This window comes from Symphalangus syndactylus, chromosome 10 (genome assembly GCF_028878055.3).
Source record: "Symphalangus syndactylus isolate Jambi chromosome 10, NHGRI_mSymSyn1-v2.1_pri, whole genome shotgun sequence".
Classification (NCBI taxonomy): Eukaryota; Metazoa; Chordata; class Mammalia; order Primates; family Hylobatidae; genus Symphalangus; species Symphalangus syndactylus.
The window spans coordinates 70,461,270-70,489,036 of record NC_072432.2 but is presented as its reverse complement, the minus strand read 5'-3'; positions in this window follow the sequence as shown (position 1 = coordinate 70,489,036).

The following is a 27,767-nucleotide window of genomic DNA, read 5'->3' as shown; positions in this document are numbered from 1 at the left end:
ATGAGTAGGTTGCAAAATTTTCTCCCATTGTGTAGGTTGCCTGTTCACTCTGATGAGAGTTTCTTTTGCTGTGCAGAAGCTCTTTAGTTTAATGAGATCCCATTTGTCGATTTTGGCTTTTGTTGCCATTGCTTTTGGTGTTTTAGACATGAAGTCCTTGCCCACGCCTATGTCCTGAATGGTATTGCCTAGGTTTTCTTGTAGGATTTTAATGGTTTTAAGACTAATATATAAGTCTTTAATCCATCTTGAATTAATTTTGGTATAAGGTGTAAGGAAGGGATCCAGTTGCAGCTTTCTACATATGGCTAGCCAGTTTTCCCAGCACCATTTATTAAATAGGGAAGCCTTTCCCCATTTCTTGTTTTTGTCAGGTTTGTCAAAGATCAGATAGTTGTAGCTATGCGGCATCATTTCTGAGGGCTCTGTTCTGTCCCATTGATCTATGTCTCTGTTGTGGTACCAGTACCATGCTGTTTTGGTTACTGTAGCGTGATGCCTCCAGCTTTGTTCTTTTGGCTTAGGATTGACTTGGCGATGCGGGCTCTTTTTTGGTTCCATATGAACTTTAGAGTAGTTTTTTCCAATTCTGTGAAGAAAGTCATTGGTAGCTTGATGGGGATGGCATTGAATCTATAAATTACCTTCGGCAGTAAGTATGGCCATTTTCACGATATTGATTCTTCCAACCAATGAGCATGGAATGTTCTTCCATTTGTTTGTATCCTCTTTTATTTCATTGAGCAGTGGTTTGTAGTTCTCCTTGAAGAGGTCCTTCACATCCCTTGTAAGTTGGATTCCTAGGTATTTTATTCTCTTTGAAGCAATTGTGAATGAGAGTTCACTCATGATTTGGCTCTCTGTTTGTCTTTTATTGGTGTACAAGAATGCTTGTGATTTTTGTACATTAATTTTGTATCCTGAGACTTTGCTGAATTGGCTAATCAGCTTAAGGAGATTTTGGGCTGAGACAATGGGGTTTTCTAGATATACAATCATGTCATCTGCAAACAGGGACAATTTGACTTCCTCTTTTCCTAATTGAATACACTTTATTTCCTTCTCCTGCCTGATTGCTCTGGCCAGGATATTCCTTTTTCAACTATCGACCATTTAGCGCTCCGAATGTCCACTTGCAGTTTCTGCAGAAAGAGTGTTTCAGAACTGCTCAATCAAAACTAAGGTTGAACTATGTTAGTTGAATGCACAGAAGAGAAAGAAGTTTCGCAGAATTCTTCTGTGTAGTTTTTTTTTGAAGATATTCCTTTTTCCACTACAGGCCTCTTAGCGCACCGAATGTCCACTTGCAGTTTCTATAGAAAGAGTGTTTCAGAACTGCACAATCAAAAGTAAGGTTCAACTATGTTAGTTGAATGCACGGAACACAAAGAAGTTTCAGGGAATGCTTCTGTGTAGTTCTTATTTGAAGATATTCCTTTTCCACTATAGGCCTCTTAGCGCTCCGAATGTCCACTTGCCGTGTATTCAGAAAGAGTGTTTAAGATCTGCTCAATCAAAAGTAAGGTTCAACTCTGTCAATTGAATTCACAGATCAGAAAGAAGTTTCACAGAATGCTTCTGTGTAGTATTTGTTTGAGGATATTCCTTTTTCCACTGTAGTCCGCTTAGCGCTCCGAATGTCCACTTGCAGTTTCTACAGAAAGAGTGTTTAAGAACTGCTCAATCAAAAGTAAAGTTCAACTCTGTTAGTTGAATGCACAGGTCAGAAAGAAGTTTCACCGAATGCTTCTGGGTAGTTTGTATTTGAAGATAATCCTTTTTCCAGTATAGGCCTCATAGCTCTCCGAATATCCCCTTGCAGTTTCTACAGACAAGAGTGTTTCAGAACTGCTCAGTCAAAAGTAAGGTTCAGCTATGTGAGTTCAATGCACAGAACAGAAAGTAGCTTCACAGAATGCTTCTTTGTAGTTTTCATTTGAAGATATTTCTTTTTGCACTTGAGGCCTCATAGCGCTCCGAAGGGCACTTGCAGTTTCTAATGAAAGAGTGTTTCTTAATTCCTCAAAGTAAGGTTCAACTCTGTTATTTGAATGCACAGAACAGAAAAAAGTTTCACAGAATGCTTCTGTGTAGTTTTTATTTGAAGATATATCTTTTTCCACTATAGGCTTCTTAGCGCACAGAATGTCCACTTGCAGTTTCTACAGAAACAGTGTTTCAGAACTGCTCAATAAAATGTAAGGTTCAACTCTGCTAGTAGGATGCACAGATCAGAAAGTATTTTCACAGAATGCTTCTGGGTAATTTGTATTTGAAGATATTCCTTTTTCCACTATAGGCCTCTTAGCGCTCCGGATGTCCAATTGCAGTTTCTACAGAAAGTGTGTTTCAGAAGTGCTCAGTCAAAAGTAAGGTTAAACTCAGTTAGTTGAATGCACAGATCAGAAAGTAGTTTCACAGAATGCGCCTGTGTAGTTTTTATTTGAAGATATTACTTTTTCAACTATAGGCCTAATTGCGCTCCGAATGTCCTCATGCAGTTTCTACGGAAAGAGTGTTTAAGAACTGCACAATCTAAAGTAAGGATCAACTCTGTTAGTTGAATGCACAGATCACAAAGGAGTTTCACAGAATGCTTCTGTGTAGTATTTTTTGAAGATATTCCTTTTTCCACTGTAGTCCGCATAGCGCTCCGAATGTCCACTTGCAGTTTCTACAGAAAGAGTGTTTCAGAACTGCTCAATCAAAGGTAAGGTTCAATTATGTTAGTGGAATGCAGAGAACAGAAAGATGTTTCACAGAATGCTTCTGTGTAGTTTTTTTGAAGACATTCCTTTTCCCACTATAGGCCTCTTAGCGCACCGATTGTCCACTTGCAGTTTCTACAGAAAGAGTGTTTCGGAACTGCTCAATCAAAAGTAAGGTTCAACTATGTTAGTTGAATGCACCGAACACAAAGAAGTTTCACAGAATGCTTCTGTGTAGTTCTTATTTGAAGATATTCCTTTTCCACTATAGGCCTCTTAGCGCTCCGAATGTCCACTTGCAGTTTATTCAGAAAGAGTGTTTCAGATCTGCTCAATCAAAAGTAAGGTTCAACTCTGTTAGTTGAATGCACAGATCAGAAAGAAGTTTCACAGAATGCTTCTGGGTAGTTTGTATTTGAAGATATTCCTTTTTCCACTATAGGCCTCATTGCGCTCCGGAAGTCCAATTGTAGTTTCTACAGAAAGTGGGCTTCCGAAGTGCTCACTCAAAAGTAAGGTTAAACTCAGTTAGTTGAATGCACAGATCAGGAAGGAGTTTCACGGAATGCTTCTGTGTAGTATTTATTTGAAGATATTCCTTTTTCCACTGTAGTCCGCTTAGCGCTCAGAATGTCCACTTGCAGTTTCTACAGAAAAAGTGTTTCAGAACTGCTCAATCAAAAGTAAAGTTCAACTATGTTAGTTGAATGCACGGAACAAGTTTCACAGAATGCTTCTGTGTAGTTCTTATTTGAAGATATTCCTTTTCTACTATACGCCTCTTAGCTCTCCGAAGGTCCACTTGCAGTTTATTCAGAAAGAGTGTTTCAGATCTGCTCAATCAAAAGTAAGGTTCAACTCTGTTAGTTGAATGCACAGATCAGAAAGAAGTTTCACAGAATGCTTCTGGGTAGTTTGTATTTGAACATATTCCTTTTTCCACTATAGGCCTCTTAACGCTCCGGATGTCCAATTGCAGTTTCTACAAAAAGTGTGTTTCAGAAGTGCTCAGTCAAAAGTAAGGTTAAACTCAGTTAGTTGAATGCACAGATCAGAAAGTAGTTTCACAGAATGCTTCTGTGTAGTGTTTATTTGAATATATTCCCTTTTCCACTACAGGCCCCTTAGCGCTCCGAATGTCCACTTGAAATCTCTGTAGAAAGAGTGTTTCACAACTCCTCAATCAAAAGTAAGATTCAAATCTGTTAGTTGAATGCACTGATCAGAAAGAAGTTTCACAGAATGCTTCTGTATAGTCTTTATTTGAAGATAACCCTTTTTCCACTGTAGTCCGCTTAGCGGTCCGAATGTCCACTTGCAGTTTCTACAGAAAGAGTGTTTTAGAAATCCTCAATCAAAAGTAAGGTTCAACTCTGTTAGTTGAATGCACAGAACAGAAAGATGTTTCACAGAATGCTTCTCTGTAGTTTTTATTTGCCGATATTCCTTCTTCCCCTATAGGCCTTTTAGCGCTCCGAATGTCCACTTTCAATTTCTATAGAAAGAGTGTTTCAGAACTGCTCAATCAAAACGAATTTTCAACTCTGTTAGTTGAATGCACTGATCAGAAAGAAGTTTCACAGAATGCTTCTGTGTAGTCTTTATTGGAGGATATTCCTTTTTTTTTATGATTTTTTTTTATTATTATACTTTAGGGTTTTAGGGTACATGTGCACAATGTGAAGGTTTGTTACATATGTACCCATGTGCCATGTTGATTTCCTGCACCCATTAAGTCGTCATTTGGCCTTACGTGTATCTCCTAATGCTGTCCCTCCCCCGTCCCCCCACCCCACAACAGTCCCCGGAGCGTGATTTTCCCCTTCCTGTTTCCATGAGTTCTCATTGTTCAATTCCCACCTATGAGTGAGAACATGCGATGTTTGGTTTTTCGTCCTTGCGATAGTTTACTGAGAATGATGTTTTCCAGTTTCATCCGTGTCCCTACAAAGGACACGAACTCATCATTTTTTATGGCTGCATAGTATTCCATGGTGTATATGTGCCACATTTTCTTAATCCAGTCTATCGTTGTTGGACATTTGGGTTGGTTCCAACTCTTTGCTATTGTGAATAGTGCCGCAATAAACATACGTGTGCATGTGTCTTTATAGCAGCATGACTTATAGTCCTTTGGGTATATACCCAGTAATGGGATGGCTGGGTCAAATGGTATTTCTAGTTCTAGATCCCTGAGGAATCGCCACACTGACTTCCACAATGCTTGAACTAGTTTACAGTCCCACCAACAGTGTAAAAGTGTTCCTATTTCTCCAAATCCTCTCCAGCACCTGTTGTTTCCTGATTTTTTAATGATGGCCATTCTAACTGGTGTGAGATGGTATCTCACTGTGGTTTTGATTTGCATTTCTCTGATGGCCAGTGATGAGGAGCATTTCTTCATGTGTTTTTTGGCTGCATAAATGTCTTCTTTTGAGAATTGTCTGTTCATGTCCTCTGCCCACTTTTTGATGGGGTTGTTTGTTTTTTCTTGTAAATTTGTTTGGGTTCATTGTAGATTCTGGATATTAGCCCTTTGTCAGATGAGTAGGTTGCAAAATTTTCTCCCATTGTGTAGGTTGCCTGTTCACTCTGATGAGAGTTTCTTTTGCTGTGCAGAAGCTCTTTAGTTTAATGAGATCCCATTTGTCGATTTTGGCTTTTGTTGCCATTGCTTTTGGTGTTTTAGACATGAAGTCCTTGCCCACGCCTATGTCCTGAATGGTATTGCCTAGGTTTTCTTGTAGGATTTTAATGGTTTTAAGACTAATATATAAGTCTTTAATCCATCTTGAATTAATTTTGGTATAAGGTGTAAGGAAGGGATCCAGTTGCAGCTTTCTACATATGGCTAGCCAGTTTTCCCAGCACCATTTATTAAATAGGGAAGCCTTTCCCCATTTCTTGTTTTTGTCAGGTTTGTCAAAGATCAGATAGTTGTAGCTATGCGGCATCATTTCTGAGGGCTCTGTTCTGTCCCATTGATCTATGTCTCTGTTGTGGTACCAGTACCATGCTGTTTTGGTTACTGTAGCGTGATGCCTCCAGCTTTGTTCTTTTGGCTTAGGATTGACTTGGCGATGCGGGCTCTTTTTTGGTTCCATATGAACTTTAGAGTAGTTTTTTCCAATTCTGTGAAGAAAGTCATTGGTAGCTTGATGGGGATGGCATTGAATCTATAAATTACCTTCGGCAGTAAGTATGGCCATTTTCACGATATTGATTCTTCCAACCAATGAGCATGGAATGTTCTTCCATTTGTTTGTATCCTCTTTTATTTCATTGAGCAGTGGTTTGTAGTTCTCCTTGAAGAGGTCCTTCACATCCCTTGTAAGTTGGATTCCTAGGTATTTTATTCTCTTTGAAGCAATTGTGAATGAGAGTTCACTCATGATTTGGCTCTCTGTTTGTCTTTTATTGGTGTACAAGAATGCTTGTGATTTTTGTACATTAATTTTGTATCCTGAGACTTTGCTGAATTGGCTAATCAGCTTAAGGAGATTTTGGGCTGAGACAATGGGGTTTTCTAGATATACAATCATGTCATCTGCAAACAGGGACAATTTGACTTCCTCTTTTCCTAATTGAATACACTTTATTTCCTTCTCCTGCCTGATTGCTCTGGCCAGGATATTCCTTTTTCAACTATCGACCATTTAGCGCTCCGAATGTCCACTTGCAGTTTCTGCAGAAAGAGTGTTTCAGAACTGCTCAATCAAAACTAAGGTTGAACTATGTTAGTTGAATGCACAGAAGAGAAAGAAGTTTCGCAGAATTCTTCTGTGTAGTTTTTTTTTGAAGATATTCCTTTTTCCACTACAGGCCTCTTAGCGCACCGAATGTCCACTTGCAGTTTCTATAGAAAGAGTGTTTCAGAACTGCACAATCAAAAGTAAGGTTCAACTATGTTAGTTGAATGCACGGAACACAAAGAAGTTTCAGGGAATGCTTCTGTGTAGTTCTTATTTGAAGATATTCCTTTTCCACTATAGGCCTCTTAGCGCTCCGAATGTCCACTTGCCGTGTATTCAGAAAGAGTGTTTAAGATCTGCTCAATCAAAAGTAAGGTTCAACTCTGTCAATTGAATTCACAGATCAGAAAGAAGTTTCACAGAATGCTTCTGTGTAGTATTTGTTTGAGGATATTCCTTTTTCCACTGTAGTCCGCTTAGCGCTCCGAATGTCCACTTGCAGTTTCTACAGAAAGAGTGTTTAAGAACTGCTCAATCAAAAGTAAAGTTCAACTCTGTTAGTTGAATGCACAGGTCAGAAAGAAGTTTCACCGAATGCTTCTGGGTAGTTTGTATTTGAAGATAATCCTTTTTCCAGTATAGGCCTCATAGCTCTCCGAATATCCCCTTGCAGTTTCTACAGACAAGAGTGTTTCAGAACTGCTCAGTCAAAAGTAAGGTTCAGCTATGTGAGTTCAATGCACAGAACAGAAAGTAGCTTCACAGAATGCTTCTTTGTAGTTTTCATTTGAAGATATTTCTTTTTGCACTTGAGGCCTCATAGCGCTCCGAAGGGCACTTGCAGTTTCTAATGAAAGAGTGTTTCTTAATTCCTCAAAGTAAGGTTCAACTCTGTTATTTGAATGCACAGAACAGAAAAAAGTTTCACAGAATGCTTCTGTGTAGTTTTTATTTGAAGATATATCTTTTTCCACTATAGGCTTCTTAGCGCACAGAATGTCCACTTGCAGTTTCTACAGAAACAGTGTTTCAGAACTGCTCAATAAAATGTAAGGTTCAACTCTGCTAGTAGGATGCACAGATCAGAAAGTATTTTCACAGAATGCTTCTGGGTAATTTGTATTTGAAGATATTCCTTTTTCCACTATAGGCCTCTTAGCGCTCCGGATGTCCAATTGCAGTTTCTACAGAAAGTGTGTTTCAGAAGTGCTCAGTCAAAAGTAAGGTTAAACTCAGTTAGTTGAATGCACAGATCAGAAAGTAGTTTCACAGAATGCGCCTGTGTAGTTTTTATTTGAAGATATTACTTTTTCAACTATAGGCCTAATTGCGCTCCGAATGTCCTCATGCAGTTTCTACGGAAAGAGTGTTTAAGAACTGCACAATCTAAAGTAAGGATCAACTCTGTTAGTTGAATGCACAGATCACAAAGGAGTTTCACAGAATGCTTCTGTGTAGTATTTTTTGAAGATATTCCTTTTTCCACTGTAGTCCGCATAGCGCTCCGAATGTCCACTTGCAGTTTCTACAGAAAGAGTGTTTCAGAACTGCTCAATCAAAGGTAAGGTTCAATTATGTTAGTGGAATGCAGAGAACAGAAAGATGTTTCACAGAATGCTTCTGTGTAGTTTTTTTGAAGACATTCCTTTTCCCACTATAGGCCTCTTAGCGCACCGATTGTCCACTTGCAGTTTCTACAGAAAGAGTGTTTCGGAACTGCTCAATCAAAAGTAAGGTTCAACTATGTTAGTTGAATGCACCGAACACAAAGAAGTTTCACAGAATGCTTCTGTGTAGTTCTTATTTGAAGATATTCCTTTTCCACTATAGGCCTCTTAGCGCTCCGAATGTCCACTTGCAGTTTATTCAGAAAGAGTGTTTCAGATCTGCTCAATCAAAAGTAAGGTTCAACTCTGTTAGTTGAATGCACAGATCAGAAAGAAGTTTCACAGAATGCTTCTGGGTAGTTTGTATTTGAAGATATTCCTTTTTCCACTATAGGCCTCATTGCGCTCCGGAAGTCCAATTGTAGTTTCTACAGAAAGTGGGCTTCCGAAGTGCTCACTCAAAAGTAAGGTTAAACTCAGTTAGTTGAATGCACAGATCAGGAAGGAGTTTCACGGAATGCTTCTGTGTAGTATTTATTTGAAGATATTCCTTTTTCCACTGTAGTCCGCTTAGCGCTCAGAATGTCCACTTGCAGTTTCTACAGAAAAAGTGTTTCAGAACTGCTCAATCAAAAGTAAAGTTCAACTATGTTAGTTGAATGCACGGAACAAGTTTCACAGAATGCTTCTGTGTAGTTCTTATTTGAAGATATTCCTTTTCTACTATACGCCTCTTAGCTCTCCGAAGGTCCACTTGCAGTTTATTCAGAAAGAGTGTTTCAGATCTGCTCAATCAAAAGTAAGGTTCAACTCTGTTAGTTGAATGCACAGATCAGAAAGAAGTTTCACAGAATGCTTCTGGGTAGTTTGTATTTGAACATATTCCTTTCTCCACTATAGGCCTCTTAACGCTCCGGATGTCCAATTGCAGTTTCTACAAAAAGTGTGTTTCAGAAGTGCTCAGTCAAAAGTAAGGTTAAACTCAGTTAGTTGAATGCACAGATCAGAAAGTAGTTTCACAGAATGCTTCTGTGTAGTGTTTATTTGAATATATTCCCTTTTCCACTACAGGCCCCTTAGCGCTCCGAATGTCCACTTGAAATCTCTGTAGAAAGAGTGTTTCACAACTCCTCAATCAAAAGTAAGATTCAAATCTGTTAGTTGAATGCACTGATCAGAAAGAAGTTTCACAGAATGCTTCTGTATAGTCTTTATTTGAAGATAACCCTTTTTCCACTGTAGTCCGCTTAGCGGTCCGAATGTCCACTTGCAGTTTCTACAGAAAGAGTGTTTTAGAAATCCTCAATCAAAAGTAAGGTTCAACTCTGTTAGTTGAATGCACAGAACAGAAAGATGTTTCACAGAATGCTTCTCTGTAGTTTTTATTTGCCGATATTCCTTCTTCCCCTATAGGCCTTTTAGCGCTCCGAATGTCCACTTTCAATTTCTATAGAAAGAGTGTTTCAGAACTGCTCAATCAAAACGAATTTTCAACTCTGTTAGTTGAATGCACTGATCAGAAAGAAGTTTCACAGAATGCTTCTGTGTAGTCTTTATTGGAGGATATTCCTTTTTTTTTATGATTTTTTTTTATTATTATACTTTAGGGTTTTAGGGTACATGTGCACAATGTGAAGGTTTGTTACATATGTACCCATGTGCCATGTTGATTTCCTGCACCCATTAAGTCGTCATTTGGCCTTACGTGTATCTCCTAATGCTGTCCCTCCCCCGTCCCCCCACCCCACAACAGTCCCCGGAGCGTGATTTTCCCCTTCCTGTTTCCATGAGTTCTCATTGTTCAATTCCCACCTATGAGTGAGAACATGCGATGTTTGGTTTTTCGTCCTTGCGATAGTTTACTGAGAATGATGTTTTCCAGTTTCATCCGTGTCCCTACAAAGGACACGAACTCATCATTTTTTATGGCTGCATAGTATTCCATGGTGTATATGTGCCACATTTTCTTAATCCAGTCTATCGTTGTTGGACATTTGGGTTGGTTCCAACTCTTTGCTATTGTGAATAGTGCCGCAATAAACATACGTGTGCATGTGTCTTTATAGCAGCATGACTTATAGTCCTTTGGGTATATACCCAGTAATGGGATGGCTGGGTCAAATGGTATTTCTAGTTCTAGATCCCTGAGGAATCGCCACACTGACTTCCACAATGCTTGAACTAGTTTACAGTCCCACCAACAGTGTAAAAGTGTTCCTATTTCTCCAAATCCTCTCCAGCACCTGTTGTTTCCTGATTTTTTAATGATGGCCATTCTAACTGGTGTGAGATGGTATCTCACTGTGGTTTTGATTTGCATTTCTCTGATGGCCAGTGATGAGGAGCATTTCTTCATGTGTTTTTTGGCTGCATAAATGTCTTCTTTTGAGAATTGTCTGTTCATGTCCTCTGCCCACTTTTTGATGGGGTTGTTTGTTTTTTCTTGTAAATTTGTTTGGGTTCATTGTAGATTCTGGATATTAGCCCTTTGTCAGATGAGTAGGTTGCAAAATTTTCTCCCATTGTGTAGGTTGCCTGTTCACTCTGATGAGAGTTTCTTTTGCTGTGCAGAAGCTCTTTAGTTTAATGAGATCCCATTTGTCGATTTTGGCTTTTGTTGCCATTGCTTTTGGTGTTTTAGACATGAAGTCCTTGCCCACGCCTATGTCCTGAATGGTATTGCCTAGGTTTTCTTGTAGGATTTTAATGGTTTTAAGACTAATATATAAGTCTTTAATCCATCTTGAATTAATTTTGGTATAAGGTGTAAGGAAGGGATCCAGTTGCAGCTTTCTACATATGGCTAGCCAGTTTTCCCAGCACCATTTATTAAATAGGGAAGCCTTTCCCCATTTCTTGTTTTTGTCAGGTTTGTCAAAGATCAGATAGTTGTAGCTATGCGGCATCATTTCTGAGGGCTCTGTTCTGTCCCATTGATCTATGTCTCTGTTGTGGTACCAGTACCATGCTGTTTTGGTTACTGTAGCGTGATGCCTCCAGCTTTGTTCTTTTGGCTTAGGATTGACTTGGCGATGCGGGCTCTTTTTTGGTTCCATATGAACTTTAGAGTAGTTTTTTCCAATTCTGTGAAGAAAGTCATTGGTAGCTTGATGGGGATGGCATTGAATCTATAAATTACCTTCGGCAGTAAGTATGGCCATTTTCACGATATTGATTCTTCCAACCAATGAGCATGGAATGTTCTTCCATTTGTTTGTATCCTCTTTTATTTCATTGAGCAGTGGTTTGTAGTTCTCCTTGAAGAGGTCCTTCACATCCCTTGTAAGTTGGATTCCTAGGTATTTTATTCTCTTTGAAGCAATTGTGAATGAGAGTTCACTCATGATTTGGCTCTCTGTTTGTCTTTTATTGGTGTACAAGAATGCTTGTGATTTTTGTACATTAATTTTGTATCCTGAGACTTTGCTGAATTGGCTAATCAGCTTAAGGAGATTTTGGGCTGAGACAATGGGGTTTTCTAGATATACAATCATGTCATCTGCAAACAGGGACAATTTGACTTCCTCTTTTCCTAATTGAATACACTTTATTTCCTTCTCCTGCCTGATTGCTCTGGCCAGGATATTCCTTTTTCAACTATCGACCATTTAGCGCTCCGAATGTCCACTTGCAGTTTCTGCAGAAAGAGTGTTTCAGAACTGCTCAATCAAAACTAAGGTTGAACTATGTTAGTTGAATGCACAGAAGAGAAAGAAGTTTCGCAGAATTCTTCTGTGTAGTTTTTTTTTGAAGATATTCCTTTTTCCACTACAGGCCTCTTAGCGCACCGAATGTCCACTTGCAGTTTCTATAGAAAGAGTGTTTCAGAACTGCACAATCAAAAGTAAGGTTCAACTATGTTAGTTGAATGCACGGAACACAAAGAAGTTTCAGGGAATGCTTCTGTGTAGTTCTTATTTGAAGATATTCCTTTTCCACTATAGGCCTCTTAGCGCTCCGAATGTCCACTTGCCGTGTATTCAGAAAGAGTGTTTAAGATCTGCTCAATCAAAAGTAAGGTTCAACTCTGTCAATTGAATTCACAGATCAGAAAGAAGTTTCACAGAATGCTTCTGTGTAGTATTTGTTTGAGGATATTCCTTTTTCCACTGTAGTCCGCTTAGCGCTCCGAATGTCCACTTGCAGTTTCTACAGAAAGAGTGTTTAAGAACTGCTCAATCAAAAGTAAAGTTCAACTCTGTTAGTTGAATGCACAGGTCAGAAAGAAGTTTCACCGAATGCTTCTGGGTAGTTTGTATTTGAAGATAATCCTTTTTCCAGTATAGGCCTCATAGCTCTCCGAATATCCCCTTGCAGTTTCTACAGACAAGAGTGTTTCAGAACTGCTCAGTCAAAAGTAAGGTTCAGCTATGTGAGTTCAATGCACAGAACAGAAAGTAGCTTCACAGAATGCTTCTTTGTAGTTTTCATTTGAAGATATTTCTTTTTGCACTTGAGGCCTCATAGCGCTCCGAAGGGCACTTGCAGTTTCTAATGAAAGAGTGTTTCTTAATTCCTCAAAGTAAGGTTCAACTCTGTTATTTGAATGCACAGAACAGAAAAAAGTTTCACAGAATGCTTCTGTGTAGTTTTTATTTGAAGATATATCTTTTTCCACTATAGGCTTCTTAGCGCACAGAATGTCCACTTGCAGTTTCTACAGAAACAGTGTTTCAGAACTGCTCAATAAAATGTAAGGTTCAACTCTGCTAGTAGGATGCACAGATCAGAAAGTATTTTCACAGAATGCTTCTGGGTAATTTGTATTTGAAGATATTCCTTTTTCCACTATAGGCCTCTTAGCGCTCCGGATGTCCAATTGCAGTTTCTACAGAAAGTGTGTTTCAGAAGTGCTCAGTCAAAAGTAAGGTTAAACTCAGTTAGTTGAATGCACAGATCAGAAAGTAGTTTCACAGAATGCGCCTGTGTAGTTTTTATTTGAAGATATTACTTTTTCAACTATAGGCCTAATTGCGCTCCGAATGTCCTCATGCAGTTTCTACGGAAAGAGTGTTTAAGAACTGCACAATCTAAAGTAAGGATCAACTCTGTTAGTTGAATGCACAGATCACAAAGGAGTTTCACAGAATGCTTCTGTGTAGTATTTTTTGAAGATATTCCTTTTTCCACTGTAGTCCGCATAGCGCTCCGAATGTCCACTTGCAGTTTCTACAGAAAGAGTGTTTCAGAACTGCTCAATCAAAGGTAAGGTTCAATTATGTTAGTGGAATGCAGAGAACAGAAAGATGTTTCACAGAATGCTTCTGTGTAGTTTTTTTGAAGACATTCCTTTTCCCACTATAGGCCTCTTAGCGCACCGATTGTCCACTTGCAGTTTCTACAGAAAGAGTGTTTCGGAACTGCTCAATCAAAAGTAAGGTTCAACTATGTTAGTTGAATGCACCGAACACAAAGAAGTTTCACAGAATGCTTCTGTGTAGTTCTTATTTGAAGATATTCCTTTTCCACTATAGGCCTCTTAGCGCTCCGAATGTCCACTTGCAGTTTATTCAGAAAGAGTGTTTCAGATCTGCTCAATCAAAAGTAAGGTTCAACTCTGTTAGTTGAATGCACAGATCAGAAAGAAGTTTCACAGAATGCTTCTGGGTAGTTTGTATTTGAAGATATTCCTTTTTCCACTATAGGCCTCATTGCGCTCCGGAAGTCCAATTGTAGTTTCTACAGAAAGTGGGCTTCCGAAGTGCTCACTCAAAAGTAAGGTTAAACTCAGTTAGTTGAATGCACAGATCAGGAAGGAGTTTCACGGAATGCTTCTGTGTAGTATTTATTTGAAGATATTCCTTTTTCCACTGTAGTCCGCTTAGCGCTCAGAATGTCCACTTGCAGTTTCTACAGAAAAAGTGTTTCAGAACTGCTCAATCAAAAGTAAAGTTCAACTATGTTAGTTGAATGCACGGAACAAGTTTCACAGAATGCTTCTGTGTAGTTCTTATTTGAAGATATTCCTTTTCTACTATACGCCTCTTAGCTCTCCGAAGGTCCACTTGCAGTTTATTCAGAAAGAGTGTTTCAGATCTGCTCAATCAAAAGTAAGGTTCAACTCTGTTAGTTGAATGCACAGATCAGAAAGAAGTTTCACAGAATGCTTCTGGGTAGTTTGTATTTGAACATATTCCTTTCTCCACTATAGGCCTCTTAACGCTCCGGATGTCCAATTGCAGTTTCTACAAAAAGTGTGTTTCAGAAGTGCTCAGTCAAAAGTAAGGTTAAACTCAGTTAGTTGAATGCACAGATCAGAAAGTAGTTTCACAGAATGCTTCTGTGTAGTGTTTATTTGAATATATTCCCTTTTCCACTACAGGCCCCTTAGCGCTCCGAATGTCCACTTGAAATCTCTGTAGAAAGAGTGTTTCACAACTCCTCAATCAAAAGTAAGATTCAAATCTGTTAGTTGAATGCACTGATCAGAAAGAAGTTTCACAGAATGCTTCTGTATAGTCTTTATTTGAAGATAACCCTTTTTCCACTGTAGTCCGCTTAGCGGTCCGAATGTCCACTTGCAGTTTCTACAGAAAGAGTGTTTTAGAAATCCTCAATCAAAAGTAAGGTTCAACTCTGTTAGTTGAATGCACAGAACAGAAAGATGTTTCACAGAATGCTTCTCTGTAGTTTTTATTTGCCGATATTCCTTCTTCCCCTATAGGCCTTTTAGCGCTCCGAATGTCCACTTTCAATTTCTATAGAAAGAGTGTTTCAGAACTGCTCAATCAAAACGAATTTTCAACTCTGTTAGTTGAATGCACTGATCAGAAAGAAGTTTCACAGAATGCTTCTGTGTAGTCTTTATTGGAGGATATTCCTTTTTTTTTATGATTTTTTTTTATTATTATACTTTAGGGTTTTAGGGTACATGTGCACAATGTGAAGGTTTGTTACATATGTACCCATGTGCCATGTTGATTTCCTGCACCCATTAAGTCGTCATTTGGCCTTACGTGTATCTCCTAATGCTGTCCCTCCCCCGTCCCCCCACCCCACAACAGTCCCCGGAGCGTGATTTTCCCCTTCCTGTTTCCATGAGTTCTCATTGTTCAATTCCCACCTATGAGTGAGAACATGCGATGTTTGGTTTTTCGTCCTTGCGATAGTTTACTGAGAATGATGTTTTCCAGTTTCATCCGTGTCCCTACAAAGGACACGAACTCATCATTTTTTATGGCTGCATAGTATTCCATGGTGTATATGTGCCACATTTTCTTAATCCAGTCTATCGTTGTTGGACATTTGGGTTGGTTCCAACTCTTTGCTATTGTGAATAGTGCCGCAATAAACATACGTGTGCATGTGTCTTTATAGCAGCATGACTTATAGTCCTTTGGGTATATACCCAGTAATGGGATGGCTGGGTCAAATGGTATTTCTAGTTCTAGATCCCTGAGGAATCGCCACACTGACTTCCACAATGCTTGAACTAGTTTACAGTCCCACCAACAGTGTAAAAGTGTTCCTATTTCTCCAAATCCTCTCCAGCACCTGTTGTTTCCTGATTTTTTAATGATGGCCATTCTAACTGGTGTGAGATGGTATCTCACTGTGGTTTTGATTTGCATTTCTCTGATGGCCAGTGATGAGGAGCATTTCTTCATGTGTTTTTTGGCTGCATAAATGTCTTCTTTTGAGAATTGTCTGTTCATGTCCTCTGCCCACTTTTTGATGGGGTTGTTTGTTTTTTCTTGTAAATTTGTTTGGGTTCATTGTAGATTCTGGATATTAGCCCTTTGTCAGATGAGTAGGTTGCAAAATTTTCTCCCATTGTGTAGGTTGCCTGTTCACTCTGATGAGAGTTTCTTTTGCTGTGCAGAAGCTCTTTAGTTTAATGAGATCCCATTTGTCGATTTTGGCTTTTGTTGCCATTGCTTTTGGTGTTTTAGACATGAAGTCCTTGCCCACGCCTATGTCCTGAATGGTATTGCCTAGGTTTTCTTGTAGGATTTTAATGGTTTTAAGACTAATATATAAGTCTTTAATCCATCTTGAATTAATTTTGGTATAAGGTGTAAGGAAGGGATCCAGTTGCAGCTTTCTACATATGGCTAGCCAGTTTTCCCAGCACCATTTATTAAATAGGGAAGCCTTTCCCCATTTCTTGTTTTTGTCAGGTTTGTCAAAGATCAGATAGTTGTAGCTATGCGGCATCATTTCTGAGGGCTCTGTTCTGTCCCATTGATCTATGTCTCTGTTGTGGTACCAGTACCATGCTGTTTTGGTTACTGTAGCGTGATGCCTCCAGCTTTGTTCTTTTGGCTTAGGATTGACTTGGCGATGCGGGCTCTTTTTTGGTTCCATATGAACTTTAGAGTAGTTTTTTCCAATTCTGTGAAGAAAGTCATTGGTAGCTTGATGGGGATGGCATTGAATCTATAAATTACCTTCGGCAGTAAGTATGGCCATTTTCACGATATTGATTCTTCCAACCAATGAGCATGGAATGTTCTTCCATTTGTTTGTATCCTCTTTTATTTCATTGAGCAGTGGTTTGTAGTTCTCCTTGAAGAGGTCCTTCACATCCCTTGTAAGTTGGATTCCTAGGTATTTTATTCTCTTTGAAGCAATTGTGAATGAGAGTTCACTCATGATTTGGCTCTCTGTTTGTCTTTTATTGGTGTACAAGAATGCTTGTGATTTTTGTACATTAATTTTGTATCCTGAGACTTTGCTGAATTGGCTAATCAGCTTAAGGAGATTTTGGGCTGAGACAATGGGGTTTTCTAGATATACAATCATGTCATCTGCAAACAGGGACAATTTGACTTCCTCTTTTCCTAATTGAATACACTTTATTTCCTTCTCCTGCCTGATTGCTCTGGCCAGGATATTCCTTTTTCAACTATCGACCATTTAGCGCTCCGAATGTCCACTTGCAGTTTCTGCAGAAAGAGTGTTTCAGAACTGCTCAATCAAAACTAAGGTTGAACTATGTTAGTTGAACGCACAGAAGAGAAAGAAGTTTCGCAGAATTCTTCTGTGTAGTTTTTTTTTGAAGATATTCCTTTTTCCACTACAGGCCTCTTAGCGCACCGAATGTCCACTTGCAGTTTCTATAGAAAGAGTGTTTCAGAACTGCACAATCAAAAGTAAGGTTCAACTATGTTAGTTGAATGCACGGAACACAAAGAAGTTTCAGGGAATGCTTCTGTGTAGTTCTTATTTGAAGATATTCCTTTTCCACTATAGGCCTCTTAGCGCTCCGAATGTCCACTTGCCGTGTATTCAGAAAGAGTGTTTAAGATCTGCTCAATCAAAAGTAAGGTTCAACTCTGTCAATTGAATTCACAGATCAGAAAGAAGTTTCACAGAATGCTTCTGTGTAGTATTTGTTTGAGGATATTCCTTTTTCCACTGTAGTCCGCTTAGCGCTCCGAATGTCCACTTGCAGTTTCTACAGAAAGAGTGTTTAAGAACTGCTCAATCAAAAGTAAAGTTCAACTCTGTTAGTTGAATGCACAGGTCAGAAAGAAGTTTCACCGAATGCTTCTGGGTAGTTTGTATTTGAAGATAATCCTTTTTCCAGTATAGGCCTCATAGCTCTCCGAATATCCCCTTGCAGTTTCTACAGACAAGAGTGTTTCAGAACTGCTCAGTCAAAAGTAAGGTTCAGCTATGTGAGTTCAATGCACAGAACAGAAAGTAGCTTCACAGAATGCTTCTTTGTAGTTTTCATTTGAAGATATTTCTTTTTGCACTTGAGGCCTCATAGCGCTCCGAAGGGCACTTGCAGTTTCTAATGAAAGAGTGTTTCTTAATTCCTCAAAGTAAGGTTCAACTCTGTTATTTGAATGCACAGAACAGAAAAAAGTTTCACAGAATGCTTCTGTGTAGTTTTTATTTGAAGATATATCTTTTTCCACTATAGGCTTCTTAGCGCACAGAATGTCCACTTGCAGTTTCTACAGAAACAGTGTTTCAGAACTGCTCAATAAAATGTAAGGTTCAACTCTGCTAGTAGGATGCACAGATCAGAAAGTATTTTCACAGAATGCTTCTGGGTAATTTGTATTTGAAGATATTCCTTTTTCCACTATAGGCCTCTTAGCGCTCCGGATGTCCAATTGCAGTTTCTACAGAAAGTGTGTTTCAGAAGTGCTCAGTCAAAAGTAAGGTTAAACTCAGTTAGTTGAATGCACAGATCAGAAAGTAGTTTCACAGAATGCGCCTGTGTAGTTTTTATTTGAAGATATTACTTTTTCAACTATAGGCCTAATTGCGCTCCGAATGTCCTCATGCAGTTTCTACGGAAAGAGTGTTTAAGAACTGCACAATCTAAAGTAAGGATCAACTCTGTTAGTTGAATGCACAGATCACAAAGGAGTTTCACAGAATGCTTCTGTGTAGTATTTTTTGAAGATATTCCTTTTTCCACTGTAGTCCGCATAGCGCTCCGAATGTCCACTTGCAGTTTCTACAGAAAGAGTGTTTCAGAACTGCTCAATCAAAGGTAAGGTTCAATTATGTTAGTGGAATGCAGAGAACAGAAAGATGTTTCACAGAATGCTTCTGTGTAGTTTTTTTGAAGACATTCCTTTTCCCACTATAGGCCTCTTAGCGCACCGATTGTCCACTTGCAGTTTCTACAGAAAGAGTGTTTCGGAACTGCTCAATCAAAAGTAAGGTTCAACTATGTTAGTTGAATGCACCGAACACAAAGAAGTTTCACAGAATGCTTCTGTGTAGTTCTTATTTGAAGATATTCCTTTTCCACTATAGGCCTCTTAGCGCTCCGAATGTCCACTTGCAGTTTATTCAGAAAGAGTGTTTCAGATCTGCTCAATCAAAAGTAAGGTTCAACTCTGTTAGTTGAATGCACAGATCAGAAAGAAGTTTCACAGAATGCTTCTGGGTAGTTTGTATTTGAAGATATTCCTTTTTCCACTATAGGCCTCATTGCGCTCCGGAAGTCCAATTGTAGTTTCTACAGAAAGTGGGCTTCCGAAGTGCTCACTCAAAAGTAAGGTTAAACTCAGTTAGTTGAATGCACAGATCAGGAAGGAGTTTCACGGAATGCTTCTGTGTAGTATTTATTTGAAGATATTCCTTTTTCCACTGTAGTCCGCTTAGCGCTCAGAATGTCCACTTGCAGTTTCTACAGAAAAAGTGTTTCAGAACTGCTCAATCAAAAGTAAAGTTCAACTATGTTAGTTGAATGCACGGAACAAGTTTCACAGAATGCTTCTGTGTAGTTCTTATTTGAAGATATTCCTTTTCTACTATACGCCTCTTAGCTCTCCGAAGGTCCACTTGCAGTTTATTCAGAAAGAGTGTTTCAGATCTGCTCAATCAAAAGTAAGGTTCAACTCTGTTAGTTGAATGCACAGATCAGAAAGAAGTTTCACAGAATGCTTCTGGGTAGTTTGTATTTGAACATATTCCTTTCTCCACTATAGGCCTCTTAACGCTCCGGATGTCCAATTGCAGTTTCTACAAAAAGTGTGTTTCAGAAGTGCTCAGTCAAAAGTAAGGTTAAACTCAGTTAGTTGAATGCACAGATCAGAAAGTAGTTTCACAGAATGCTTCTGTGTAGTGTTTATTTGAATATATTCCCTTTTCCACTACAGGCCCCTTAGCGCTCCGAATGTCCACTTGAAATCTCTGTAGAAAGAGTGTTTCACAACTCCTCAATCAAAAGTAAGATTCAAATCTGTTAGTTGAATGCACTGATCAGAAAGAAGTTTCACAGAATGCTTCTGTATAGTCTTTATTTGAAGATAACCCTTTTTCCACTGTAGTCCGCTTAGCGGTCCGAATGTCCACTTGCAGTTTCTACAGAAAGAGTGTTTTAGAAATCCTCAATCAAAAGTAAGGTTCAACTCTGTTAGTTGAATGCACAGAACAGAAAGATGTTTCACAGAATGCTTCTCTGTAGTTTTTATTTGCCGATATTCCTTCTTCCCCTATAGGCCTTTTAGCGCTCCGAATGTCCACTTTCAATTTCTATAGAAAGAGTGTTTCAGAACTGCTCAATCAAAACGAATTTTCAACTCTGTTAGTTGAATGCACTGATCAGAAAGAAGTTTCACAGAATGCTTCTGTGTAGTCTTTATTGGAGGATATTCCTTTTTTTTTATGATTTTTTTTTATTATTATACTTTAGGGTTTTAGGGTACATGTGCACAATGTGAAGGTTTGTTACATATGTACCCATGTGCCATGTTGATTTCCTGCACCCATTAAGTCGTCATTTGGCCTTACGTGTATCTCCTAATGCTGTCCCTCCCCCGTCCCCCCACCCCACAACAGTCCCCGGAGCGTGATTTTCCCCTTCCTGTTTCCATGAGTTCTCATTGTTCAATTCCCACCTATGAGTGAGAACATGCGATGTTTGGTTTTTCGTCCTTGCGATAGTTTACTGAGAATGATGTTTTCCAGTTTCATCCGTGTCCCTACAAAGGACACGAACTCATCATTTTTTATGGCTGCATAGTATTCCATGGTGTATATGTGCCACATTTTCTTAATCCAGTCTATCGTTGTTGGACATTTGGGTTGGTTCCAACTCTTTGCTATTGTGAATAGTGCCGCAATAAACATACGTGTGCATGTGTCTTTATAGCAGCATGACTTATAGTCCTTTGGGTATATACCCAGTAATGGGATGGCTGGGTCAAATGGTATTTCTAGTTCTAGATCCCTGAGGAATCGCCACACTGACTTCCACAATGCTTGAACTAGTTTACAGTCCCACCAACAGTGTAAAAGTGTTCCTATTTCTCCAAATCCTCTCCAGCACCTGTTGTTTCCTGATTTTTTAATGATGGCCATTCTAACTGGTGTGAGATGGTATCTCACTGTGGTTTTGATTTGCATTTCTCTGATGGCCAGTGATGAGGAGCATTTCTTCATGTGTTTTTTGGCTGCATAAATGTCTTCTTTTGAGAATTGTCTGTTCATGTCCTCTGCCCACTTTTTGATGGGGTTGTTTGTTTTTTCTTGTAAATTTGTTTGGGTTCATTGTAGATTCTGGATATTAGCCCTTTGTCAGATGAGTAGGTTGCAAAATTTTCTCCCATTGTGTAGGTTGCCTGTTCACTCTGATGAGAGTTTCTTTTGCTGTGCAGAAGCTCTTTAGTTTAATGAGATCCCATTTGTCGATTTTGGCTTTTGTTGCCATTGCTTTTGGTGTTTTAGACATGAAGTCCTTGCCCACGCCTATGTCCTGAATGGTATTGCCTAGGTTTTCTTGTAGGATTTTAATGGTTTTAAGACTAATATATAAGTCTTTAATCCATCTTGAATTAATTTTGGTATAAGGTGTAAGGAAGGGATCCAGTTGCAGCTTTCTACATATGGCTAGCCAGTTTTCCCAGCACCATTTATTAAATAGGGAAGCCTTTCCCCATTTCTTGTTTTTGTCAGGTTTGTCAAAGATCAGATAGTTGTAGCTATGCGGCATCATTTCTGAGGGCTCTGTTCTGTCCCATTGATCTATGTCTCTGTTGTGGTACCAGTACCATGCTGTTTTGGTTACTGTAGCGTGATGCCTCCAGCTTTGTTCTTTTGGCTTAGGATTGACTTGGCGATGCGGGCTCTTTTTTGGTTCCATATGAACTTTAGAGTAGTTTTTTCCAATTCTGTGAAGAAAGTCATTGGTAGCTTGATGGGGATGGCATTGAATCTATAAATTACCTTCGGCAGTAAGTATGGCCATTTTCACGATATTGATTCTTCCAACCAATGAGCATGGAATGTTCTTCCATTTGTTTGTATCCTCTTTTATTTCATTGAGCAGTGGTTTGTAGTTCTCCTTGAAGAGGTCCTTCACATCCCTTGTAAGTTGGATTCCTAGGTATTTTATTCTCTTTGAAGCAATTGTGAATGAGAGTTCACTCATGATTTGGCTCTCTGTTTGTCTTTTATTGGTGTACAAGAATGCTTGTGATTTTTGTACATTAATTTTGTATCCTGAGACTTTGCTGAATTGGCTAATCAGCTTAAGGAGATTTTGGGCTGAGACAATGGGGTTTTCTAGATATACAATCATGTCATCTGCAAACAGGGACAATTTGACTTCCTCTTTTCCTAATTGAATACACTTTATTTCCTTCTCCTGCCTGATTGCTCTGGCCAGGATATTCCTTTTTCAACTATCGACCATTTAGCGCTCCGAATGTCCACTTGCAGTTTCTGCAGAAAGAGTGTTTCAGAACTGCTCAATCAAAACTAAGGTTGAACTATGTTAGTTGAACGCACAGAAGAGAAAGAAGTTTCGCAGAATTCTTCTGTGTAGTTTTTTTTTGAAGATATTCCTTTTTCCACTACAGGCCTCTTAGCGCACCGAATGTCCACTTGCAGTTTCTATAGAAAGAGTGTTTCAGAACTGCACAATCAAAAGTAAGGTTCAACTATGTTAGTTGAATGCACGGAACACAAAGAAGTTTCAGGGAATGCTTCTGTGTAGTTCTTATTTGAAGATATTCCTTTTCCACTATAGGCCTCTTAGCGCTCCGAATGTCCACTTGCCGTGTATTCAGAAAGAGTGTTTAAGATCTGCTCAATCAAAAGTAAGGTTCAACTCTGTCAATTGAATTCACAGATCAGAAAGAAGTTTCACAGAATGCTTCTGTGTAGTATTTGTTTGAGGATATTCCTTTTTCCACTGTAGTCCGCTTAGCGCTCCGAATGTCCACTTGCAGTTTCTACAGAAAGAGTGTTTAAGAACTGCTCAATCAAAAGTAAAGTTCAACTCTGTTAGTTGAATGCACAGGTCAGAAAGAAGTTTCACCGAATGCTTCTGGGTAGTTTGTATTTGAAGATAATCCTTTTTCCAGTATAGGCCTCATAGCTCTCCGAATATCCCCTTGCAGTTTCTACAGACAAGAGTGTTTCAGAACTGCTCAGTCAAAAGTAAGGTTCAGCTATGTGAGTTCAATGCACAGAACAGAAAGTAGCTTCACAGAATGCTTCTTTGTAGTTTTCATTTGAAGATATTTCTTTTTGCACTTGAGGCCTCATAGCGCTCCGAAGGGCACTTGCAGTTTCTAATGAAAGAGTGTTTCTTAATTCCTCAAAGTAAGGTTCAACTCTGTTATTTGAATGCACAGAACAGAAAAAAGTTTCACAGAATGCTTCTGTGTAGTTTTTATTTGAAGATATATCTTTTTCCACTATAGGCTTCTTAGCGCACAGAATGTCCACTTGCAGTTTCTACAGAAACAGTGTTTCAGAACTGCTCAATAAAATGTAAGGTTCAACTCTGCTAGTAGGATGCACAGATCAGAAAGTATTTTCACAGAATGCTTCTGGGTAATTTGTATTTGAAGATATTCCTTTTTCCACTATAGGCCTCTTAGCGCTCCGGATGTCCAATTGCAGTTTCTACAGAAAGTGTGTTTCAGAAGTGCTCAGTCAAAAGTAAGGTTAAACTCAGTTAGTTGAATGCACAGATCAGAAAGTAGTTTCACAGAATGCGCCTGTGTAGTTTTTATTTGAAGATATTACTTTTTCAACTATAGGCCTAATTGCGCTCCGAATGTCCTCATGCAGTTTCTACGGAAAGAGTGTTTAAGAACTGCACAATCTAAAGTAAGGATCAACTCTGTTAGTTGAATGCACAGATCACAAAGGAGTTTCACAGAATGCTTCTGTGTAGTATTTTTTGAAGATATTCCTTTTTCCACTGTAGTCCGCATAGCGCTCCGAATGTCCACTTGCAGTTTCTACAGAAAGAGTGTTTCAGAACTGCTCAATCAAAGGTAAGGTTCAATTATGTTAGTGGAATGCAGAGAACAGAAAGATGTTTCACAGAATGCTTCTGTGTAGTTTTTTTGAAGACATTCCTTTTCCCACTATAGGCCTCTTAGCGCACCGATTGTCCACTTGCAGTTTCTACAGAAAGAGTGTTTCGGAACTGCTCAATCAAAAGTAAGGTTCAACTATGTTAGTTGAATGCACCGAACACAAAGAAGTTTCACAGAATGCTTCTGTGTAGTTCTTATTTGAAGATATTCCTTTTCCACTATAGGCCTCTTAGCGCTCCGAATGTCCACTTGCAGTTTATTCAGAAAGAGTGTTTCAGATCTGCTCAATCAAAAGTAAGGTTCAACTCTGTTAGTTGAATGCACAGATCAGAAAGAAGTTTCACAGAATGCTTCTGGGTAGTTTGTATTTGAAGATATTCCTTTTTCCACTATAGGCCTCATTGCGCTCCGGAAGTCCAATTGTAGTTTCTACAGAAAGTGGGCTTCCGAAGTGCTCACTCAAAAGTAAGGTTAAACTCAGTTAGTTGAATGCACAGATCAGGAAGGAGTTTCACGGAATGCTTCTGTGTAGTATTTATTTGAAGATATTCCTTTTTCCACTGTAGTCCGCTTAGCGCTCAGAATGTCCACTTGCAGTTTCTACAGAAAAAGTGTTTCAGAACTGCTCAATCAAAAGTAAAGTTCAACTATGTTAGTTGAATGCACGGAACAAGTTTCACAGAATGCTTCTGTGTAGTTCTTATTTGAAGATATTCCTTTTCTACTATACGCCTCTTAGCTCTCCGAAGGTCCACTTGCAGTTTATTCAGAAAGAGTGTTTCAGATCTGCTCAATCAAAAGTAAGGTTCAACTCTGTTAGTTGAATGCACAGATCAGAAAGAAGTTTCACAGAATGCTTCTGGGTAGTTTGTATTTGAACATATTCCTTTCTCCACTATAGGCCTCTTAACGCTCCGGATGTCCAATTGCAGTTTCTACAAAAAGTGTGTTTCAGAAGTGCTCAGTCAAAAGTAAGGTTAAACTCAGTTAGTTGAATGCACAGATCAGAAAGTAGTTTCACAGAATGCTTCTGTGTAGTGTTTATTTGAATATATTCCCTTTTCCACTACAGGCCCCTTAGCGCTCCGAATGTCCACTTGAAATCTCTGTAGAAAGAGTGTTTCACAACTCCTCAATCAAAAGTAAGATTCAAATCTGTTAGTTGAATGCACTGATCAGAAAGAAGTTTCACAGAATGCTTCTGTATAGTCTTTATTTGAAGATAACCCTTTTTCCACTGTAGTCCGCTTAGCGGTCCGAATGTCCACTTGCAGTTTCTACAGAAAGAGTGTTTTAGAAATCCTCAATCAAAAGTAAGGTTCAACTCTGTTAGTTGAATGCACAGAACAGAAAGATGTTTCACAGAATGCTTCTCTGTAGTTTTTATTTGCCGATATTCCTTCTTCCCCTATAGGCCTTTTAGCGCTCCGAATGTCCACTTTCAATTTCTATAGAAAGAGTGTTTCAGAACTGCTCAATCAAAACGAATTTTCAACTCTGTTAGTTGAATGCACTGATCAGAAAGAAGTTTCACAGAATGCTTCTGTGTAGTCTTTATTGGAGGATATTCCTTTTTTTTTATGATTTTTTTTTATTATTATACTTTAGGGTTTTAGGGTACATGTGCACAATGTGAAGGTTTGTTACATATGTACCCATGTGCCATGTTGATTTCCTGCACCCATTAAGTCGTCATTTGGCCTTACGTGTATCTCCTAATGCTGTCCCTCCCCCGTCCCCCCACCCCACAACAGTCCCCGGAGCGTGATTTTCCCCTTCCTGTTTCCATGAGTTCTCATTGTTCAATTCCCACCTATGAGTGAGAACATGCGATGTTTGGTTTTTCGTCCTTGCGATAGTTTACTGAGAATGATGTTTTCCAGTTTCATCCGTGTCCCTACAAAGGACACGAACTCATCATTTTTTATGGCTGCATAGTATTCCATGGTGTATATGTGCCACATTTTCTTAATCCAGTCTATCGTTGTTGGACATTTGGGTTGGTTCCAACTCTTTGCTATTGTGAATAGTGCCGCAATAAACATACGTGTGCATGTGTCTTTATAGCAGCATGACTTATAGTCCTTTGGGTATATACCCAGTAATGGGATGGCTGGGTCAAATGGTATTTCTAGTTCTAGATCCCTGAGGAATCGCCACACTGACTTCCACAATGCTTGAACTAGTTTACAGTCCCACCAACAGTGTAAAAGTGTTCCTATTTCTCCAAATCCTCTCCAGCACCTGTTGTTTCCTGATTTTTTAATGATGGCCATTCTAACTGGTGTGAGATGGTATCTCACTGTGGTTTTGATTTGCATTTCTCTGATGGCCAGTGATGAGGAGCATTTCTTCATGTGTTTTTTGGCTGCATAAATGTCTTCTTTTGAGAATTGTCTGTTCATGTCCTCTGCCCACTTTTTGATGGGGTTGTTTGTTTTTTCTTGTAAATTTGTTTGGGTTCATTGTAGATTCTGGATATTAGCCCTTTGTCAGATGAGTAGGTTGCAAAATTTTCTCCCATTGTGTAGGTTGCCTGTTCACTCTGATGAGAGTTTCTTTTGCTGTGCAGAAGCTCTTTAGTTTAATGAGATCCCATTTGTCGATTTTGGCTTTTGTTGCCATTGCTTTTGGTGTTTTAGACATGAAGTCCTTGCCCACGCCTATGTCCTGAATGGTATTGCCTAGGTTTTCTTGTAGGATTTTAATGGTTTTAAGACTAATATATAAGTCTTTAATCCATCTTGAATTAATTTTGGTATAAGGTGTAAGGAAGGGATCCAGTTGCAGCTTTCTACATATGGCTAGCCAGTTTTCCCAGCACCATTTATTAAATAGGGAAGCCTTTCCCCATTTCTTGTTTTTGTCAGGTTTGTCAAAGATCAGATAGTTGTAGCTATGCGGCATCATTTCTGAGGGCTCTGTTCTGTCCCATTGATCTATGTCTCTGTTGTGGTACCAGTACCATGCTGTTTTGGTTACTGTAGCGTGATGCCTCCAGCTTTGTTCTTTTGGCTTAGGATTGACTTGGCGATGCGGGCTCTTTTTTGGTTCCATATGAACTTTAGAGTAGTTTTTTCCAATTCTGTGAAGAAAGTCATTGGTAGCTTGATGGGGATGGCATTGAATCTATAAATTACCTTCGGCAGTAAGTATGGCCATTTTCACGATATTGATTCTTCCAACCAATGAGCATGGAATGTTCTTCCATTTGTTTGTATCCTCTTTTATTTCATTGAGCAGTGGTTTGTAGTTCTCCTTGAAGAGGTCCTTCACATCCCTTGTAAGTTGGATTCCTAGGTATTTTATTCTCTTTGAAGCAATTGTGAATGAGAGTTCACTCATGATTTGGCTCTCTGTTTGTCTTTTATTGGTGTACAAGAATGCTTGTGATTTTTGTACATTAATTTTGTATCCTGAGACTTTGCTGAATTGGCTAATCAGCTTAAGGAGATTTTGGGCTGAGACAATGGGGTTTTCTAGATATACAATCATGTCATCTGCAAACAGGGACAATTTGACTTCCTCTTTTCCTAATTGAATACACTTTATTTCCTTCTCCTGCCTGATTGCTCTGGCCAGGATATTCCTTTTTCAACTATCGACCATTTAGCGCTCCGAATGTCCACTTGCAGTTTCTGCAGAAAGAGTGTTTCAGAACTGCTCAATCAAAACTAAGGTTGAACTATGTTAGTTGAACGCACAGAAGAGAAAGAAGTTTCGCAGAATTCTTCTGTGTAGTTTTTTTTTGAAGATATTCCTTTTTCCACTACAGGCCTCTTAGCGCACCGAATGTCCACTTGCAGTTTCTATAGAAAGAGTGTTTCAGAACTGCACAATCAAAAGTAAGGTTCAACTATGTTAGTTGAATGCACGGAACACAAAGAAGTTTCAGGGAATGCTTCTGTGTAGTTCTTATTTGAAGATATTCCTTTTCCACTATAGGCCTCTTAGCGCTCCGAATGTCCACTTGCCGTGTATTCAGAAAGAGTGTTTAAGATCTGCTCA